The following is a 22,759-nucleotide window of genomic DNA, read 5'->3' as shown; positions in this document are numbered from 1 at the left end:
TAATTGTCATCAGTGTGTTTAACAGTCATAAGAAACGTTTGTTTGTATTTGTATTTGTCATAAATATTTGTCTTGGTGTTAGTGAGTACGGGGGAACCTAAACCTTAGCCGATCGGAACAATGAGCCACGTATGAGTACCAGTGATTTCATTCTCTTAAGATTTTGAATAATTGAACCACTTAGATCCAATTTTTTTCCTAAGCAAGCTTGTTGTTTGAGGACAAGCAATAATTTACGTTTGGGGGTGTTTGGTAAGTGATTATTGTATAGTATTTTTAGCTTATTTTGTTTACGCTTTCTTGAGTGTTTTCATCATTTTGTGTCTCTTTTATGCGTTTTTATTTGTTTTTATTGATTTCAACTATTAAGGAAGTGTTAGGCGAGATTTAATAAAAAAAAGGCAAAAAATTGCGCGTTTGCAAGTTATCCTGGTACAGAAGACCCGTGGCCAACACGGTCTGACCGTGTTAGATGACACGAGTCGTGTTAGCCCTTGAAGGTGACCCTGTAATAATTTCCTAAGTACAACACAATATGTTTGTGTTTCCTAACACAAATGTGTTGACTGACACGATTCCCTCGTGTCAGCTGACACTGCCTTTGTCATTCATAGTTTTTTATTCAAACTTTGATATTCTGTAATGTTTTCCCAACTTCTGAACTTCTGAAATTTCTTTTTCTCATCCAAAAGTAATCATTTATGCTAGTGCACTAATTATGAATGATTAAGAGTTTTTGGAACTTTTTTTTACCTATGGAAGTCTTAAACTAGTCAAGACTTAAAGCTTAGTGAATATTAATTATAATGTTCTAATTATGAATGATTATGAGTGATTTAATTATTAGTTTTTACATAAATAATACACTAGAGCTTAAGAAATAAGGGGAACCTAAAGGTGACACTTAGGGGAGCTTTATCACCTGTTACTTCTATACATTTTGTAATTTTCAACTTGAGTTCTTTGTTCTCATTTGTATTCTTCTGCAATATTACTGTATTTCTCTAGTTTTCTTTATTTAATCAGCCTTTCTTTTATTCAGGTTCTTTACTTGCAATTTTTTACTTTATTTACTTTTCATGTTATATCTTTTATTTGCCTAATTGTTGTTTAACTCACCATGAGTGAGTAGTTCTATAAGGACAAGGGTCATGAGAGTTTATATCATGATGATCCCCAATTTATTTATTCGTACATGAACTACGAGAATTATATGTATTTTTATTTTAGAATCAGAGTTCTTAAAAGTATTTGTGTCGGTTGCGAAAACAAAGGCAACCTAAATACAATCATAGTCTAAAGGATACGTGTGAGTGTAACTTTCTATTTAGATGTGTTTTGAATGATGTCAAAACTAGGAGAAACTTTAGCATTTTTGTACATTGGACGGTATCAACTGATTCTAGGTGTGCATATTGTGCATTTTTGCCTTAGGAAGCATGTCAACATGATTGAAAAAGATTTTTATGCATCAAAAATTGAGTTTTTGTGTGAAAACACTGCATAGGTCGACACATACGACTTTAGGTCGACCTATAGAGAATTGTCTTCAACATAGGTCGACACATATAATGTACAGGTCGACACCCATACTACATTATTAAAGCCTGTAAGATTTGTCTCATGTGCCGCCTTGTCAGGTCGACCTATAGGGAGCACATGACCTTTACGGGTCGACCTATGCTCCAAACAAATCGACACGTGACTTGTATAAGTTGACACATGGCTCATATAGATCAACCTATAGACCTTAAATCTTGAATTTTTGCATTCCTTTTTGCCTTCAATCACTCATGCATATAAATACTATATGCATGTGTCATTCTCTATTAAGGTTTATAGAGTGAGTAAAACCTACATGAATCCAGGATTTCAAAGCATTCTCATCATCTTCAACTCCATCTATGCATATGTTGGTGTAAGCCCTAGAGGCCAATACTTTTGGTACTTGTATCGAATTATTTATTAATAATAAAAGGCATTTTCTTTATTATGGTTGATTAATAAAGTCCCTAGAATAGATAGTCCGTTTAATGTATTAAGTGTGACTTAATCATGAGAACACATTAAACATAAAGGCACTGTTCTTAAAGTATCCGTAGTCGAGCTTTAATGTGAAGTGGGATAACATTAAAGCATTAAGACTATTATGTTTGTAGACTGATGATCACATCTCATGGATCATGGATAAAGAGTTATCAAGTCTTAAACATAGGTATGAATATTAGGAGTAATATTTATACCGGATTGACCCGCTATGAGAATACTATATAGAAAGTTATGCAAAGTGTCATAAGTTATTCTCATGGTGATAATAGTGTATACCACTCTTCGACCTGAAACCACTATGGATCCTAGATGTAAAGTCGAGTGCTTTATTGCTGATCCAACATTGTCCGTAACTGGATAACCATAAAGACAGTTGATGGGTACTCCACGAAGCATGCTGAGGGACATGAGTGTCCTAGATGGAATTTGCCAATCCTGCGTAACAGGATAAATGTCTATGGGCCCAATATTGAACTGGACAAGGGTGACACGGTCTATACCTTGTGTTCAATATAGACATAAGGGCAAAGGGGTAATTATACACATAATTATTATCACAAGAGGTTTTGTCAGATCACATGACATTTTCGTGACTTGGGTAGCAGTGATGTGTTGCTAGATACCGCTCACTGTTTATTATGTTAAATGCATGATTTAATATAATTGCCAACACCGCGAAAACCTATAGGGTCACACACAAAGGACGGATTGATGAGAGGTAGAGTAACTAAGGAACACTGTAAGGTACGGTGCACTTAAGTGGGAGACGAAATATGGTAAGGTACCAAATACTTAAGTGATTTTGGGCATATTATAAGATATGGGCCAATATACACTTAAGTGGGCTTTTTAGCTTGAAGCCCACACAAGTGGTTCTATAAATAGAACCCCTTGGGTAGAAGCATTGTCACTCCACTCCACTCAGACTGAAATTCAAGTAGAGACTTGGAATTTTGTTTCCCTCTTTCTCTCACTCAAAGCCTTCATTCATAACAGCTAGCACTGCGATTGAAGGAATCCGTTCGTGTGGACTGAGTAGAGACGTTGTCATCGTTCAACGTTCGTGATCGCCCCGTGGATCTGTGTCAAAGGCTTTGATCATTATCAGAGATCTGCACCAAAGGTTTGAATCGCCACAAGAGGTAACGATTCTATCACTGATCATGCCCATTCGTAAGGATCACTAAATGGAGAAAATTTTAAATTCCACTGCGTCTTGGATGGCAATTCTCCTTCATCATACACACAATCAAACTACACATAATCATTTTTGACTGAGTTACATCTAGATTAGGGTTGATAACATCCACTTAGGTTTGTTGTACCGGGAATATTGGGTTAAGAACTTTGAGGGATTCAAATCAGAAATCTGAGTTGGGGTTTTCCTTCAAGATTGCTTATGGTTTGAAGGTTTTAGACAAAATTATGCAATTCGGATCCGATCGAGTGAAAGCCTTGGTACAAGGGGTGCGGCAAGGGAGTAGCGTGAGACAGTGGATCATGTTGCCAATCTCTGGTTTCAACAAGTGCGCGCTTGAGATTAATTCAACTGGGTGCAAGCCTTGGGACAAGGAGTGCCTTGTAAGGAAGTGGCAAGAACAAGTGAATTGAAGCGGCATTTTTGGTTACTTGATCAATCTTTGATCAATGGTTTTGGAGGTTGTAGAGTCAACATCAAACTTAGGGTTTGAAGAGTTCAATTTCTTCATATATTGTATACACACATTTTGCAAAGTAAGATTTATTATAATATCTCAATTCAAATTCAAATTGAGGGCAGGCGTACCCATAGTGATGTCGATTGGGGAACTGCCTAAACAAATCCTTGTGCACTCTCTTTATCTCTATCTCTTTTATTTTGTGGTTTGCAAATTGTCGATTGTATTGATCATTCTATCAATATTGTTTAGATCATAATTTTGAATGCATTTTGAAATTTGTGTTATTGTGTAGATAACAAACCATTTGGTTGTGATTGGATTTCTAAGAACAACAAACCCTACATAAAGTTCCAAACATTGTTGATCACACACTAAGTGTTCGACAAATTGATTGACTTAAGTTTTTGTGTGTTTTGATCATTGGAGATAGACTTTCTTATTGTATTGTATTCAACTATTTATGATTAGTTATTGTTAGTTGACTTGTGGATTATTATCATTTCATTGACACCTCTACGCATATTTGGGCTTTTCGATAGTAGGTTCTTTTAGACGATTTTTTATCTAAGAAATTCTTAAACTTGCTTCCGCGCTATAAAAAATTTCAAAACCAATTTTGGTTCAAATTTGAACTTGTGATCTATCCCCCCCCCCCCCTCTCTCTCTAGATCTTGGCCTATCGTCTAACAATACGAATCGATATCAGATTGTTAAACAATAGAGTAGCGAGACACCCTCCGTGACAAATTGACTCGCTCTCAATTGAGAATTTTGTCTAGTCGTTCCAGAAACACGTCTAGATATGCACGCCATGAAAGTGGGTGTCATACATATTTATCTACTTTTCTATAAATTGCTTAGTTATTCTCGTGTTCGAATTCAGATAATCAACAAGGTAAGTCTTGATAGATGATCACAACCTCGTGTTCTATTTTATTTATCTATTAAATCTTATTTCAATTTGCACTAAACCAACCAAAATTATGATCGCTTTAGCTAAACATAGTTAGGATAAAATTAGGTAGTCATACACGTCTCCCAGTGGGATATTATTACACTACTTGACATTGTCGTGCACTTGTGGCCTTGCACACATCATCGATCTAATTCTTATGGGCTGGGTTGAAATGGTAGGTGTATTTGAGTTGATGAAAAATCTAAAAAAAAATGGAAATGAGCACCGATCCAAAGGGAAATCCAAGATAAAACTCAAGCGTGGGAATCCCAGAGACATGGGTGATTGTCATCTCTCTCACCATAAGCTAATGACATGTAAGAGAATATGATTATGTTTAAAGTGTAGAATAAGTTTCCATCCTCGACATCAATGCTCTAATTAATAACTCAAAGTCATGTTGATGGAGGATAATGATGAAGAAGTGGCAAAGGCAAAGCTGATGGACATGAGTGACAATGTAGGTAAGGGTGATGTTGATGATGGGGCTTTAGTTACATTACTCGCAATAACATCACTGAAGTAAAAAGGAAAAGGCTACAAACTATGAAATTAAAGACCATAATTAATGGTGTTCCAATGTTATTTTAGTGTATAATGACGCGACACACAATTTTGTGGCTAGAGAGTTAGTGCATAAAAAGATGATGTGTGAAGTTGGATTTTTGGTGTAAGCCCTAGAGGCTAATACTTTTGGTACTTGTATCGGATTATTTATTAATAATAAAAGGCTTTTTCTTTATTATGTTTGTTTAATAAAGTCCCTAGAATAGCTAGTTCATTTAATGTATCAAGTGTGACTTAATCATGAGATCCCATTAAACATTAGGACATTATTCTTAAAGTATCTGTAGTCTAACTTTGTTGTAAAATGAGATAACATTAAAGTATTAAGAGTATAATGTATATAGACTGATGATCACATCTCATGGATCATGGATAAGGAGTTATCAAGTTTTAAACATAGGTATGAATATTAAGAGTAATATTTATACTGGATTGACCCGTTATGAGAATACTATATAGAATGTTATGCAAAGTGTCATAAGTTATTCTCATGGTGATAGTGTTGTATACCACCCTTCGACCTGAAACCACTATGGACCCTAGATGTAGAGTCGAGTGCCTTATTGTTGATCAAACATTGTCCGTAACTGGATGACCATAAAGACAGTTGATGGGTACTCCACGGAGCATGTTGGGGGACATGAGTGACCTAGATGGAATTTGCCCATCCTACGTAATAGGATAAATGTCTAAGGGCCCAATATTGAACTGGACAAGGATGTCACGGTCTATGCCTTGTGTTCAATATAGACATAAGGGTAAAAGGGTAATTGTACACATAAGTATTATCATAAAAGGATTTGTCAGATCACATGACATTTTCGTGTCTTGGATAGCAGTGATGTGTTGCTAGATACCGCTCACTGTTTATTATGTTAAATACGTGATTTAATATAATTACCAATGTCGCGAAAACCTACAGGGTCACACACAAAAGGACGGATTGATGAGAGATATAGTAAATAAGGAACACCGTAAGGTACAATGCACTTAAGTGAATTGTAGAACATCGTAAGGTACGGTGTACTTAAGTAGAATACGAAATATGGTAAGGTACCACGCACTTAAGTGATTTTGGCATATCATAAGATATGGGCCACATACACTTAAGTGGGCTTTTTAGCTTACAACCCACACAAGTGGTTCTATAAATAGAACCCTTGTGCAGAAGCATTCATGCAGTTAAAATTTCGTTTCTCTCTCTCTCTCTCTCTCTCTTACACACACTCTCTCTCTCTCACTCAAAGCCTTCATTCGTAGCAGCTAGCACTGAGATTGAAGGAATCTGTTCGTGTGGACTAAGTAAAGGTGTTGTTACCATTCAACGTTCGTGATCACTCCTTAGATCTACATCAAAGGTTTCAATCGCCACAAGAGGTAACAATTCTATCTATGATCATGCCCATTTGTAAGGATCACTAAAGGAGAAAATTTTAATTTTCGCTGCGTTTTGGATCGCTATTCTCCTTCAATGGTATCAAAGCCACTTACGAAACCATGCATCTGATAGCTATTTATTTTATGTGTTTTCTGTATTAATACGATTAAAAGACAGAATGAATCAAAGAATAAACGAGTAATTAAATTTGGTATCATGTGTGTATGATTTGGATGATTGATGTTGACTATGCTTTGGAATTCGACGTTAGTATAATGAAGCATTGATACATCGACCGTCCATAGGTTACACAATTGAGATTGATCAAGTTATATATATGATATAAGTAATTCTGATGCAAAATACGGTATACATGATATATAGTTTCTCTTTCATTCATTCAAACACTTATTGGTTATTTTCCTTTGAGCGATCAATGGTCATTCTTCGGAATCCGACGAAAGTATCGTGAAGCAATGACGTGTTGATCAATCATATTGAATTAACAATCGAGGTGTGTTTGACAGTATGAAATTGGCGCATTAAGGTTCATGACGGTACAAGGGTTGTGTTGTCAAAGAGTTATGCGATTAGGGTTGTGACTGCGTAAGAGTTGTACTTTAAAGTATCAAGCGTTGATGCGAAAATTGACGTTGATTTCAAATGAATTGTTCATTAAAATTTTGCATCGGAGCGGAACCCCCGACTAACTCTGCATAGTGTGATCGGTCGCCGAAATTTAATTTGGTTTATTTAATTAACAGAATTTAAATTAATAATAATAATGTGTTTACTATTATTGTCTTGTGGTGATCGGTTATGGCCTTAGTTTTCCTTTATTTTGTTTTGGGATTTTAAAATACGACCTGCGTGTCGTACCTCTCTTTTAATCTCTTAATGTAACTTCTTTTCTCATCTCACTCCCTCGTATGTAAAACGAGTTTCTTTTATGTAATGTAATGTTATGAAGAAAGAGAAGAATACAATATCAAAGGAGGACAACCTTGAAGATCTTGCTTGGAGAAGCTTAGATCGTTATAAGGTTAGATTAGGTTCTCTCATTGGCTTGGGAGAACAATTGCGCTAGTGGCCATAACTGTTTCATTTTGTATGTATGTTGATGCATGTGAATGTATGTTGATGCATGTGAGAGATGATTTATATGATAAATAAGTCGGTGAGATCAGGATAATTGCAAATTCCCTTAAATTAAATATTAAGTTTATGCTTTCCAAGTTTTAGCACTTATTAAGACTAGTATCGAATAATGTAGGTTTTGCCTACGCAAGGTGCATATTCTATATTAGTAAGGTGCGATGGGATAATTATAATATCCAATTGCTAAAACAATGGGTCAAACTTAACTAAACAAATTATAATAAGATTATATATGTTTAGAAGCAAGAGTTGGAAATGATCCATGTGATGGATTGGAATAAGGAGTTATTCACCCAACTAAAATATTCGAGAGTTGTATTAGATACAATTGGAAGGAGTTCCTACCTAAATAACCTAGTTTTGTGTAATCCATCTACGCGGACTTAAAACAAAGTGAAATGTGGATCTCGACCTACTAGAAAATCTTCCAACGGGATTTTCCGAATCAAATGGTGAGGGTCATTTGTTTTTAGTAAAATAGTGGGAGCATATTTAATTAAAGGCCTAATTAAATATGTTATTGATACTTATATTTTCATTATTTTCATGTAGATTACCATGACAACAAACACCTCTAACAACATTTTGCGATCAATCCTGGGACAAATTTTTTAGATTGGCACCGAAATCTAAGGATTCTCCTCAAACATGATAGAAAGTTGTATGTCTTGGAGAAACTTGTTCCTGAATAGGAACCTCCTAGTTCTGCACCTAAGGCAGAAAGAGATGCTTATAAGAAACATGTCGACGATGCCAATGAAACGACCTGTCTCATGATAGCTACCATGAACTCGGAGTTGCAAAAGCAACATGAGAACATGGCAGCGTTCGATATGATCGAGCACTTGAAGATACTCTATCAAGAGCAGGTGAGGCATGAAATGTTTGAAGTTTCAAAAGCCATTTTTCAAGGAAAGTTAGCTGAGGGAGCCCCTGTAGGTCCTCATGTGCTCAAGATGATTGGGTATGTGGAGAACCTTGAGAGGTTGGGTTTTCCCCTCAGAAAGGAACTTGCAATTGATTTGATCTTGCAATCATTTCCAGATAGATTCAATCAATTTGTCCTTAATTTCAATATGAATGATATGGACAAATCTCTTCCTAAACTGTTAGCCATGTTAAAAACTGCTGAGCATAATTTGAAGTCAAAAGGGAAGTTCATTCTGATGATCGGAAATGGAAAGAGATAGAACAAAAGACCCACCAAGCAGGGTGATAAAGGCAAAGGCAAGGAGGTTGCCAAACCCAAACCCAAGGCTCCTGCTTTGAAGCCTAGTGGAGGCATAGCAAAGGAATGTACCTGTTTCCATTGCGGTAAGACCGGGCACTAGAAGAGAAACTGCCCAAAGTACCTGGAAGATAAGAAGAATGGAGTAGAGACTTCAACTTCAGGTATTTTTGTTATTGAAATTAATTTATCTACTTCTGCATCATGAGTATTAGATACTGGATGCGGTTCTCACATTTGTACCAATGTGCAGGGGCTAAAAGGAGTAGATATTTGGCCAAAGGCGAAGTTGACCTATGAGTTGGCAATGGAGCAAAGGTTGTTGCTTTAGCCGTAGGAACTTATGTATTGACTTTACCTAGTGGTTTAATAATTCAGTTAGAGAACTGTTATTATGTACCTGTAATTAGCAGGAATATTATTTCCGTTTCTTGTTTGGACAAATTTGGTTTTTCATTTATAATAAAGAACAATTGTTGCTCAATTTATTTGAATGATATATTCTATGCTACTGCACAAATGAACAATGGACTACATGTCCTTGATCTTGAAATGCCTATTTATAATAGTAATACTAAAAGGATGAAACCTAATGAGTTAAATCCAACTTACCTTTGGCATTGTTGATTAGGCCACATAAATGAGAAACACATTTCCAAACTCCATAAAGATGGACTCTTGGACTTTTTTTATTATGAATCATATGAGACATGCAGATCTTGTTTAATTGGAAAGATGACAAAGTCTTCATTCACAGGAAAAGGTGAAAAAGCTAATGATCTTTTGGCCCTCATACATACTGATGTATATGGACCACTCAACATACCAGCCAGAGGAGGTTTTCAGTACTTCATCACATTTAATGATGATTTCAGTAGATATGGTTATGTGTATTTAATGAAACACAAATCAGAGTCCTTTGAAAAGTTTAAGGAATTCAAGAATGAAGTACAAAACCAACTAGGTAAGAATATTAAAACTCTTCGATCAGATCGAGGTGGTGAGTATTTAAGCCTAGAGTTTGATGATCATCTGAAAGAGTGTGGGATAATATCCCCACTTACTCCTCCTGGAACACCCCAATGGAACGGTGTATCTGAGAGAAGAAACCGAACCTTGTTAGACATGGTCCGATCCATGATGAGTCACGCCGATCTTGCAAACTCCTTTTGGGGACATGCACTATATACAACAGGTTACATACTTAACCGTGTTCCATCCAAAAAGGTTGAGAAGACACCATATGAGATATGGAGTGGTAAGAAACCACATATGTCTTACATGAAGATTTGGGGTAGCGAAGTTTATGTGAAACAACAGATTTCAACTAAGCTTAAGCACAAATATGACAAATGCTTATTTATGGGGTATCCTAAAGAAACAAGAGGGTATTACTTCTACAATCCTTCTGAGGGCAACATGTTTGTCGCTCGAACTGGAGTTTTCCTAGAAAAGGATTTTATTTCCAAAGGAATCAGTGGGAGGAAAGTAGAGCTTAAAGAAATTCAAGAATCACAAAGCATTGATACACCTATGAAGGAATTAGAGCAGGAAACACAAGTAGTTGTGGAAGAGCAACCTGCTCAAGTAGAACAAGACCAGTGTAGGTCAAGCAGGATATGTCACCTACCTGAGAGATATGGATATCTCATAAATGATCAAGGTGATGTATTACTCATGAATCAAGATGAGCCTGTGACCTACCAATAGGCCATAACTGGTCCCGAGTCTGAGAAGTGGCTAGAAGCCATGAAATATGAAATGGATTCCATGTACACAAACCAGGTATGGACCTTGGTAGAGCCTCATGTAGGAGTTAACCCTATAGGATGCAAGTGGGTCTTCAAAAAGAAGACTGACATAAATGGTAAGGTACATACCTATAAGGCAAGACTGGTTGCAAAAGGATATAAACAAATTCATAGGGTTGACTATGATGAAACCTTTTCACCAATTGCAATGCTTAAATCTGTTCGGATTTTACTTGTTATCGTTGCATATCATGATTATGAAATATGGCAGATGGATGTCAAAACTACTTTCCTTCATGGGAATCTTCTTGAGGATGTGTACATGACACAACCTGAAGGATTTGACATACCAGAAGAAGCCCAAAAGATATGTAAGTTACAAAGATCAATCTATGGATTTAAGCAAGCTTCAAGAAGCTGGAATCTTCGTTTTGATGAAATAGTAAAATAATATGGATTCATCAAGAATGAAGATGAGCCTTGTATCTACAAGAAGGTTAGTGGGAGCATGATCCTCTTCCTGGTATTATATGTAGATGACATATTACTCATTGGAAACGATGTCCCTACCCTACAACAAGTAAAGTCTTGGTTGGGGAAATGCTTTTCTATGAAGGACCTGGGTGAAATAACCTATATATTAGGAATCAGGATCTATAGAGATAGATCACAAAAACTGCTTGGCCTAAGTCAGAGTACATACAGAGACAAAGTGTTGAGACGCTTTAATATGCATGATTCCAAGAAAGGATTCATACCTATGCAACATGGACTATGCCTATCAAAAACATAAACCCCTTTCAACTAAGGAATAAAGGGATCGCATGAATAAGATTACATATGCATTTGCAATAGGATCTATCATTTATGCCATGTTATGTACTCGACCGAATGTCTCGTATGCTTTAAGTGCAACAAATAGGTACCAATCTGATCCCGATGATGCTCATTAGGTAGCTGTCAAGAACATCCTTAAGTACTTGAGAAGAACTAAGGACTCATTCTTGATATATGGAGGTCAGGAAGAGCTTGATGTAACTGGATACACCGATGCTAGCTTCCAAACAGATAAGGATGACTTTAGATCGCAATCTGGTTATGTGTTTTGCTTAAACGGTGACGTTGTGAGCTGGAAAAGTTTAAGGCAAGATATAGACGGTGTGGCTAGTGATCGAGAGGGGGGGTGAATAGATCACCTCTTTGAAAATAAACGGATTTAAAATTTTATCAGAGTTTTTAAACTTGGCAGAAAATTTCAGTCCCGAATCGACTTCCGTCTATTTTGAACCGCTACTAGAAAACCGGACACGCGAATTTATTGCTGGATTTGAATTAGAATGACAGAAGTTATTAACACTGGAATCTTATCAAATTGAATGCACTTATCACTAAATCCTAATTCCAATGAATAAAATTCAGCTAACAGTTTTGTCAAACAGTTGGTGTGTATGTGATCAATAATGAACAACAGTGGACTTTAGTTAAAGAAGTTTTCTTGCCACTATTGTATCGCAAAAAGTGCAGCCACAACACACTATCTGAAATTGCGAAACTGTTGAAAACGTAAAGAGAGATAAGGAAAGAATACGATACGCAGAGATTTGGTAAGGAAGTTCCCCACGTCGTCCTCGCGTGTGGGTACGTCTCCCTCTCAATTTCAAATGAAATTGAGAACTTTAATTATCAATAATGCCGAATTCGTTGATACAAAGTTTCAATACACAGACATAATTATAAATCCCTAGATCTTCTTCTTGTATAAAACCTTCACTTGATCTGAGCTCGATCAAGAATTTCCTGCAAGAAATTGCAAACAATTCACCGGTTCCACGACCTGTTTGCGAAATCCCCCGATTTCCAAACGCAACACTGCGGCTGAATTTGTTCTGCAAACGTGACTGACAAACCCGCAAGAACACTCCAATTCTTGAAGGACAAACTAGTAGGTTTTTCCTCGAAACCCCCTTCAATCTTCAACTCAGCTAGATCCTCGATCGTTCCACTGAAAACCTCATCTAGATCCTTGATCGTACCACTCAACGTAATCTCGTTGATCCTTTAATCCAAAGAACAAGAATGATTATGTGTTGATGTTCTTGAAGAAAAGAGATTGAGAAGATGGAGAAGATGAAGTCTCTTTCAGGTTTCTAACTGCTCAAAACAATTGCTGCTACACACTCCTTTGATTGGTGTTTCAACTGTTTTTCCCTCTCAGAATTCGTACATGTCACTGCTGTCACAACATTTCTTATATGTGCAAAACAGAAGCTGTTAGAACATAAAACAGACTTATGTATTGATACATGAGGTTATGCATCGATACATACTGTAAGATTAATGAGTTTTTGGGGAATTTATGTAAGCATGGATCGATGCATAATTCGTATGTATTGATACACAGGACATTTCAACTAACATGGATCGATGCATAATTCGTATGTATTGATGCATAGGACATTTCAACTAACATGGATCGATGCAAGGCTCGTATGGATCGATCCATAGAGCATTTTGCATGTCCATGTATCGATACATGACTCATATGGATCGATACATACTGAACAAAACAATTTTGTGGTTTACAACATACTGTATGGATCGATGCATAGGATTATGTGTTGATACATACTGACACAAAATAGATTTTATGAGTTCTTTTAAGAGATGTATCAATGTGGGTCTTTATGTACAGTCATGCAACAATAGAATGGGATAAAAACACAAATGAATCATGTAAGATAATGCACAGCCACCATTTGGATGATGATCACACAATTTGCTATCATTCAAAATTTATTCAAAGTAAAGAATTTGCTCACAAACTCCCCCTTTTTGATGATGGCAAATTTTTGGCAAGATGTGTGATACTCCCCCTGAGTTTGTGCATATTTGCATTTCTCCCCCTTTGTCAACATCAAAAAGAGGAAGAAACAGGTTTATCAAGGCAACATGTTGTAGCAGGACATGGCAAAAAATTGATAAAAAAGCTAGCAATCACAAAGAAGGAAGCTTCAAAGTAAAGAATCACTCACAAAGAATGACAAATAAGGGCAATAACAATAGAGGTAAATAGAAAGTGAAAAGCATTTAAGGAGTAGAACGAGTTTAAGAATTACATAAGCTAAACCATATATTGTGCAACAATTCAAATAAAACTTGAGCAGCATGAGATGAAATACAGTGAAATGAAATGATGATTGGTTAATGGGGATTGTGGCCACCACAGGACTCCTCATCATCTCTATCAGGATCTCTGAAGCTTGGCGGAGGCGGAGGAGGAGGCATTGTGTCTAGATTTTGGCCCATGAAGGAGTAGTGCCTAAACCGGTCCTGAACTTCAATACTTCTAAATCTGTCCATAATACCAGGATTTTCACGGCAGTCGTCCATAAAGCCAGACATTTCATTGTAGAAAACTTGGTGCCACTTAACCAAGTCTAGGTGCCAAGAGTGTTGATTCTGATACATCCGTGTATGCTCATCATGCCAGTCACGATGCTCCTTATGCCACTCATTTTGTTGTACATGCCAATGCTGTGCTTCTTCATGACGTTCTTTGTTGGCAAGTTCCATTTGTTGAAGCATATGAGTGATGTCCGCAGTAGGTGTTGAAGATGAAGTACCACCGGAGAACGGAGGAGCCGTAGGTTCAGGCACATAGTTGGTTGGAGACCACCTTCGTGGCACCCAATCACCCCAACCAGCATTGTCCTCAGCTGGAGGCACATTTGCTTCATGCGCATCCTGCATTTCTTCATCAGGCTGGTCTTCAACAACATGGATTCGTTCAGAAGGCACATCAAAATTGTAGATCCTTGTTTTGGATTTTCTTTCAAAGAAGTAGAAGCATTTACGGTCCTTGTCCCACCGATATCCCATATGCGATAAAGTGGAGGAGTCAAACTCTTGAGCAGCAGATGGAGATAGGAGAGGAACTAGAGGGATTGCAACCTTCCAAAACTTAAGAATTTTCATTATTTGAGAAGCATAACCTAGAGCAACATTCTTGGAGTTGTTGCGCACGAAAAATAGACGTTTTACAAAGTAATTTGCCCAATTCAAGGGAACCTTATTTTGCAGAATATAGAGGAGATGTATGTTTGCCCTGTCCAACCGAGAATGTCCACTGTTTGCCGGACGCAGAATGTGTGAGATTATCCAATGAAGAATACGCGGAGTTTTCTTAATCATACCAGACGTGACGTGTTCATCCTCACTCAGCGGTCTGTCTAGTTTTAAGATAGATGGAGTAAACTCCTTCATGTTAAATTCAGTATCAAAATACAGGTCATGCCAGGACTTGAAATTAAGCGACGGAAATGGAATTTGAAACACTGTTTCCCAATCAGTAGCTTCAAAAGTATATGTTCTGACACCGATAGAACACCTAAACATATAGCCTCTACCAGATTGTAGGCCAGCATAAAAAGCTCGGATGAAATCCTCATGGTAATCATCCTTTGTAGACAAAAATGACCCAAGTCTTTGTGCATGTAGGAGTTCAACCATATCATTTATATGCAGATGAATAGCATCAGTTTTATCAAAGACATGGGGTTTCATAACTAACCTTGTCTTGAAGGAGTCCTCAAACTCATTTGCAATTGCAGGATGAAGCAAGTCTAAGGCATTTGGAGGAATGTCTGGTGGCTGCTGAGAAGTACCAACTGGTTCCTTTCCTTTGCCTTTTCCCTTTGCTCTAGCTGGAATGGTTCGTGGAGGCATTGTGATGAATGGGTGAGGGAAAGTGGAATGAGTTTAGGGTTTTGGATTGAGTGATGATGAAGGAGATTAGGGTTAGCCGCTGGTTTTGGGAGGTATGGGTACTGCTGATATGAAGTCTTGAGATAGGATGTGATAAGAGTGGCTGATGTGTCGATCCATGAGAGAGAAAAAAAATGCATTTAATTCAAATAACATCAGTATGTGTCGATGCATATGGCCATGGATCGATCCATATCATGCATTTATGTTTTTAACAGGTCTATGTATCGATACATGCGACGGATGGATCGATGCATCCTGAACCAGTTTTGAAAAATTTGAGATGCAGAAGATATGAATCGATGCATACATGTTTGGATCGATACATACTGATGCCAAACCAGATTTTAATGAATTTTTATGCAGTATGGATATGCATTATGAAGTATGTCATGGTAGTTATGCCCAAGTATGATTCATAAATCAGTTTCTTAATGTTCAAACAATATATGCAAAGAAATTTACATAAACGAGAGTAAGGAATTTTGTTCTAACATACACATAGTTGTAAAAGAAGTGTAGAAAGGAGTGATATTACCTCTGTTGGTGTAATCTTGTGACGTATACATGACAGCTAAAACAAATCTCATCAACCAAGGTGAGGCATCATATAAATAAGAATAAACATGCTTAAGACATCAATTGAGAGAGATCTAAGATTCCTAATTCACGACGAATGTTGAAGAACGGTTCCGTTGCCAAGGGTTTAGTGAATATATCAGCAAGCTGATTTTTAGAATCAACATGCTCAAATACAACGTCTTCTTTTTCAACATGGTCGCGAAGAAAGTGATGTCTAATCTCTATGTGTTTAGTGCGTGAGTGTAAAACAGGGTTTTTAGTAAGGTTTATGGCACTAGTTTTGTCACATTTTATTGGAATACGTTTGAGTTGAATGTTAGAGTCTTGTAGTTGTTGCTTTAGCCACAGAATCTGAGCGCAACAACTACCGGCTGCAACGTATTCTGCCTCTGCAGTTGACAAAGCCACAGATACCTGCTTTTTGCTGTGCCAACTTACCAAGGAGTTTGAAAACAGGTGACATGTACCACTTGTGCTTTTCCTATCTGATTTGCAGCCAGCAAAATCAGAATCGGAGTAACCTGTTAAACTACAATCACTTCCTTTGGAATACCACAACCCATATTTAGGTGTTCCATGAAGATATCTAAATATGCGTTTAACAGCTTTTAGGTGTGATTCCTTAGGATTTGATTGATATCGTGCACACATACAAACACTAAACATGATGTCAGGTCTAGAAGCAGAAAGATACAGAAGAGATCCAATCATACCTCTGAACTTTTTGATATCTACACACTTACCATGCTCATCCTTATCTAGATTTCCGTTGGTAGGCATAGGGGTGTCAATTGATTTTGAGTCATTCATTCCAAAGCGCTTGAGTAGTTCTCTGTAGTATTTTGTTTGACATACTGCTGTACCCTCATCAAGTTGCTTTATCTGCAGTCCTAGGAAGTAGTTCAGCTCCCCCATGAGACTCATCTCAAATTCACCCTGCATAACCTTAGAAAATTCTTCGACCAAGTGTATGTTAGTTGAACCAAAAATTATATCGTCTACATAAACTTGAACTAAAAGGATGTGCTTTCCCTTATGTTTAATAAAGAGAGTATTATCCACTTTACCTCTTGAATATCCATGATCAATTAGAAATTTGCTAAGCCTTTCATACCAAACCCGAGGGGCTTGTTTGAGACCATACAAAGCTCGTTTTAATTTGTAAACATAGTCTGGATTTTCAGCATTCTCAAAACCAGGAGGTTGTGAGACATATACCTCTTCATTTATGACACCATTTAGGAAAGCACTCTTTACGTCCATTTGGTAAAGCTTAAAATTGTGAGAACAAGCATAGGCAAGCAAAAGACGTATAGCTTCAAGGCGAGCAACAGGAGCATAAGTTTCCTCATAGTCTATGCCCTCCTCTTGATTATATCCTTGTGCTACTAACCGTGCCTTGTTCCTAGTTATCACTCCGTTTTCATCAAGCTTATTTCTAAAAACCCATTTAGTACCTATGATATGATGATCTCGCGGACGAGGGACAAATTCCCAAACGTCATTTCTTTTAAATTGATTAAGCTCTTCTTGCATGGCCATTAGCCAAAATTCATCAATCAAGGCCTCTTTGGCATTTTTAGGTTCTACTTGGGAAACAAAAGCGAAGTGAGAACAAAAATTACTTATCTTAGAACGAGTCATTACTCCCTTTGAAATATCTCCTAAGACGTTGTCGATAGGATGGTCTTTTGAAGATTTCCAAGCTGGTGGAAGGTCATTCACTTCAGCTGTCCTTTCTTCCTCATCTTCTTCATGACTAGTATCTTCCTCCTTCTCATGGGCAGCTGTTTTGGACTGATCAGTTTCCTTAACAGCCTCCTTGAGTATGTCTTCTGTAGATACACCTGCATCATCAAAAGAAATACCTTTTCCGACATTTTTCGGATAAGACTCGTCAAACGAAACATGGACAGATTCTTCAACAGTAAGTAAACGCTTATTATACACTCTATATGCTTTACTTGATAGTGAGTATCCAAGAAAGATACCTTCATCCGCTTTTGCATCAAACTTCCCAATATTTTCCTTACCATTATTCAAAACAAAACATTTACAACCGAACACGTGAAGATGTGACAAGTTTGGCTTTCTTCCTTTTAAAAGCTCATAAGGGGTTTTATTTAAAATAGGACGGATTAAGATCCTGTTTAAAACATAACAAGCTGTGCTAACAGCATCAGCCCAAAAGTATTTTGGTAATCCACCCTCATTTAGCATTGTTCTTGCCAACTCCTCTAAAACACGATTTTTACGCTCCACAACGCCATTTTGTTGTGGAGTTCGAGGAGTTGAAAAATTATGCTCAATACCATACTTGTCACAGTACTTATCAAAGTGATAATTTTGAAATTCACCACCATGATCGCTACGGATTGTAACTATTTTGGAATTCATTTTGTTTTGGGACAGATTTGCAAAATTCTTAAAAGCAAAAAAAGTTTCATCTTTGCTATGAAGGAATATAGTCCAAGTAAATCTAGAATAGTCATCAACAATTACAAAACCATAGTAATTTCCACCTAAGCTCTTTGTCCTAGAAGGTCCAAAGAGATCCATATGGAGAAGCTCAAGGGGTCGTTAAGTAGAGATTATATTTTTTGATTTAAAAGAGACCCTCGTTTGCTTTCCCATTTGGCACGCGTCACATAAGTGGTCTTTTGAAAATTTTATTTTTGGAAGACCGACTACTAGATCCTTAGATACAACCTTATTAAGCAAATCGAAATTAACATGTGTTAAACGTCTATGCCAAAGCCAAGAATCATCATTCAAGGTAACTAGGCATTTAGTACTTGTTAAAGATACATCAAAAAGGTCAAGCATATAGATATTGTTTACTCTTACACCCTTAAACACAACGTTTTGTTCAGCATGTTCAATTATGCAGCAAGTTTTTGTGAAAGAGACTTTATAGCCCATGTCACACAATTGACTTATGCTTAACAAATTATGCTTAAGTCCCTCTACTAGATGGACATTAGAAATAGTAGTGGTGGAGGGATTACCTGCACTACCTTTGCCGAGTATAGCTCATTTGTTATTGTCTCCATAAGTAACATATCCCTTCTTCTTTGCTTTGAAGTCTATGAAAAGCGATATGTCACCGGTCATGTGCCTTGAGCAACCGCTGTCAAGAAACCATCTTATATCTACGGAAGCAAGGCACTCATCCTACAATATCAAAAGAGAGAAGTTGGTATCCAATTTTCATTGGGTCCAAGTGGGTAAGTGCTAACATGGTTGCCTTTTGGCTTCCATTGATAAATACCTTTAGGAACAAGAAATCTCCTAAACTTGCATTTCTCAATGGTATGGCCAGCACGACAACAATAATGACATAAACCATGATGGTGTGGTTGTTTATTCTTGTTCATTAAATCCTTTGGAATGAAAGAGTATTTTGCATATGGTGGATTTAACGACTTCTTAAACAACCTAGAGTCAACGGCATAAGTAACCTTAGGTTGTAACGCTTTTTCTAATTTGACCTTGAGAGTATTTACCTCTTTTTGCCAAATATGACAAGCGTCACAATACCTAACTTTACTACATCTATCAATGTCAATATCTTTTGAATTTTCTGCAATACTAGCTTTTAGCGATTCTAAATCATTTTCAGCTTTGTATACTTTACCTTCCAGAAATGAAAAAAATTGTTTATCGGAAGATAGTCTTTTAAAAGCATCTACAGCTTCGTTATGCAGTTTTTCAAAAGCTATTTTCAGTTCAGAAAAAGACATAGAAGAGAAATTATTGTAATAGGCTTGTTTTACCTTTTTGTCATTGATTTTCTTCTTGTGGTAGGACAGATTTTTGGTGTGAGCCATAAGGCACAGATTTGCGGTTTCATCACTATCACTTGAGCTTTGTGTGCTTGATGAATCACTATCATTTTCCCATGCAATGTAAGCTCTTCTTTGTTTGTTGTACCCTTTTGGTGAAGCTTTTCTTTGATCCTTATATTTCATAGGACAGTCTGTTTTATAATGTCCAGATTTACCACAATTAAAACAAGACCCTCTTCCTCTACTCTTCTTATTCTCTTCCGTTTTCGCATCTGTAGATTGTCTTTGAAACATCATGAGGTTTTTGTCGGAATGCTTGACTCCATTCTTTCGAATGAATCTATTATATCTCCTTACAAACAGTCCCATTTCCTCATCATTTGAATCTTTGTCACTACTAGAATCATTGTCACTTTGCTCTTTTCGTGAGGACTTAGAGCTAGAGGCCACAAGAGCTATTGGCTTCTTCTCTCCCTCTTTATCTCTTTTCTTCTCCTTTTCCTTCTTACTTTTGTTCTCATATTTTTCAAGACTTTCCAATGCTTGCTGATGTTCTTCCAGCTTTCCAAACAGAGTTGTAATCGTAAGTCTCGTTAGATCGTTGGCTTCCTTAATTGTTGTTACTTTAGGTTGCCATTCCCTGCTAAGACACCTGAGAATTTTATTAGTAGCAATTTCATTGGAAACAGGTTTTCCAAGTGCATTCAACCTATTAGTGAGATGAGTGAATCTCTTTTGCATGTCGAAGATAGATTCTCCTTGTTTCATGCGAAAGAGCTCAAACTCTTGATTTAGTGTGTTAATACGGGACTGCTTTACTTCAGTAGTACCCTCATGGGCAACTTCTAAAGCATCCCACATTTCTTTAGCTGTCGTGCAATGAGATACTCGATAATACTCATCAACACCAAGTGCTAAAATTAGCATATTTCGAGCTTTCCAATCACACGACCACTTTTTCTCATCTTTCTCATTCCAATCAGCTTCTGGTTTAGGAACTATGGCGCCAGCCGCATTTGTCATAGTAATTTGAAAATGACCATTTTCAATGGCAGCCCATACTAGCCTATCCACAGAATTTATATGAACTCGCATGCAGTCTTTCCAGTAGCCGTAGTTTTCACCGTTGAAAATAGACGCTCTATTATACGCCCCTTTTGGTTCAGAATCCATACTGTTACAGGCAGCCACAGAGCACCAGCGAACCGGCGCTCTGATACCACTTGTTAGACGGTGTGGCTAGTGATCGAGAGAGGGGGTGAATAGATCACCTCTTTGAAAATAAACGGATTTAAAATTTTATCAGGTTTTTAAACTTGGCGGAAAATTTCAGTCCCGAATCGACTTCCGTCTATTCTGAACCGCTACTAGAAAACCGGACACGCGAATTTATTGCTGGATTTGAATTAGAATGACAGAAGTTATTAACACTGGAATCTTATCAAATTGAATTCACTTATCACTAAATCCTAATTCCAATGAATAAAATTCAGCTAACAGTTTTGTCAAACAGTTGGTGTGTATGTGATCAATAATGAACAACAGTGGACTTTAGTTAAAGAAGTTTTCTTGCCACTATTGTATCACAAAAAGTGCAGCCACAACACACTATCTGAAATTGCGAAACTGTTGAAAACGTAAAGAGAGATAAGGAAAGAATACGATACGCAGAGATTTGGTAAGGAAGTTCCCCACGTCGTCCTCGCGTGTGGGTACGTCTCCCTCTCAATTTCAAATGAAATTGAGAACTGTAATTATCAATAATGCCAAATTCGTTGATACAAGGTTTCAATACACAGACATAATTATAAATCCCAAGATCTTCTTCTTGTATAAATCCCAAGATCAATCTTCAACTCAGCTAGATCCTCGATCGTTCCACTGAAAACCTCAGCTAGATCCTTGATCGTACCACTCAACGTAATCTCATTGATCCTTTAATCCAAAGAACAAGAATGATTATGTGTTGATGTTCTTGAAGAAAAGAGATTGAGAAGATGGAGAAGATGAAGTCTCTTTCAGGTTTCTAACTGCTCAAAACAATTGCTGCTACACACTCCTTTGATTGGTGTTTCAACTGTTTTTCCCTCTCAGAATTCGTACATGTCACTGCTGTCACAACATTTCTTATATGTGCAAAACAGAAGCTGTTAGAACATAAAACAGACTTATGTATTGATACATGAGGTTATGCATCGATACATACTGTAAGATTAATAAGTTTTTGGGGAATTTAAGTAAGCATGGATCGATGCATAATTCGTATGTATTGATACACAGGACATTTCAACTAACATGGATCGATGCATAATTCGTATGTATTGATGCATAAGACATTTCAACTAACATGGATCGATGCAAGGCTCGTATGGATCGATCCATAGAGCATTTTGCCTGTCCATGTATCGATACATGACTCATATGGATCGATACATACTGAACAAAACAATTTTGTGGTTTACAACATACTGTATGGATCGATGCATAGGATTATGTGTTGATACATACTGACACAAAATAGATTTTATGAGTTCTTTTAAGAGATGTATCAATGTGGGTCTTTATGTACAGTCATGCAACAATAGAATGGGATAAAAACACAAATGAATCATGTAAGATAATGCACAACCACCATTTGGATGATGATCACACAATTTGCTATCATTCAAAATTTATTCAAAGTAAAGAATTTGCTCACATATATTGTTGCCTCAAGCGCAAAAAAGGAAGTTGTTTGGATCAAAAGGTTCACTAGTGAACTTGGCATAGTTCCTAGCATTGTGGATCCCATTGGTCTCTATTGTGATAACAACGGTGCTATCGCACAAGCTAAGGAGCCTAGATCTCACCAACGATCCAAACACATACTTAGGCGTTA

The sequence above is a fragment of the Lathyrus oleraceus genome, chromosome 5 (genome assembly GCF_024323335.1).
Source record: "Lathyrus oleraceus cultivar Zhongwan6 chromosome 5, CAAS_Psat_ZW6_1.0, whole genome shotgun sequence".
Taxonomy (NCBI): Eukaryota; Viridiplantae; Streptophyta; class Magnoliopsida; order Fabales; family Fabaceae; genus Lathyrus; species Lathyrus oleraceus.
The sequence above is the reverse complement of the archived record's forward strand: the minus strand, read 5'-3'. Positions refer to the sequence as shown.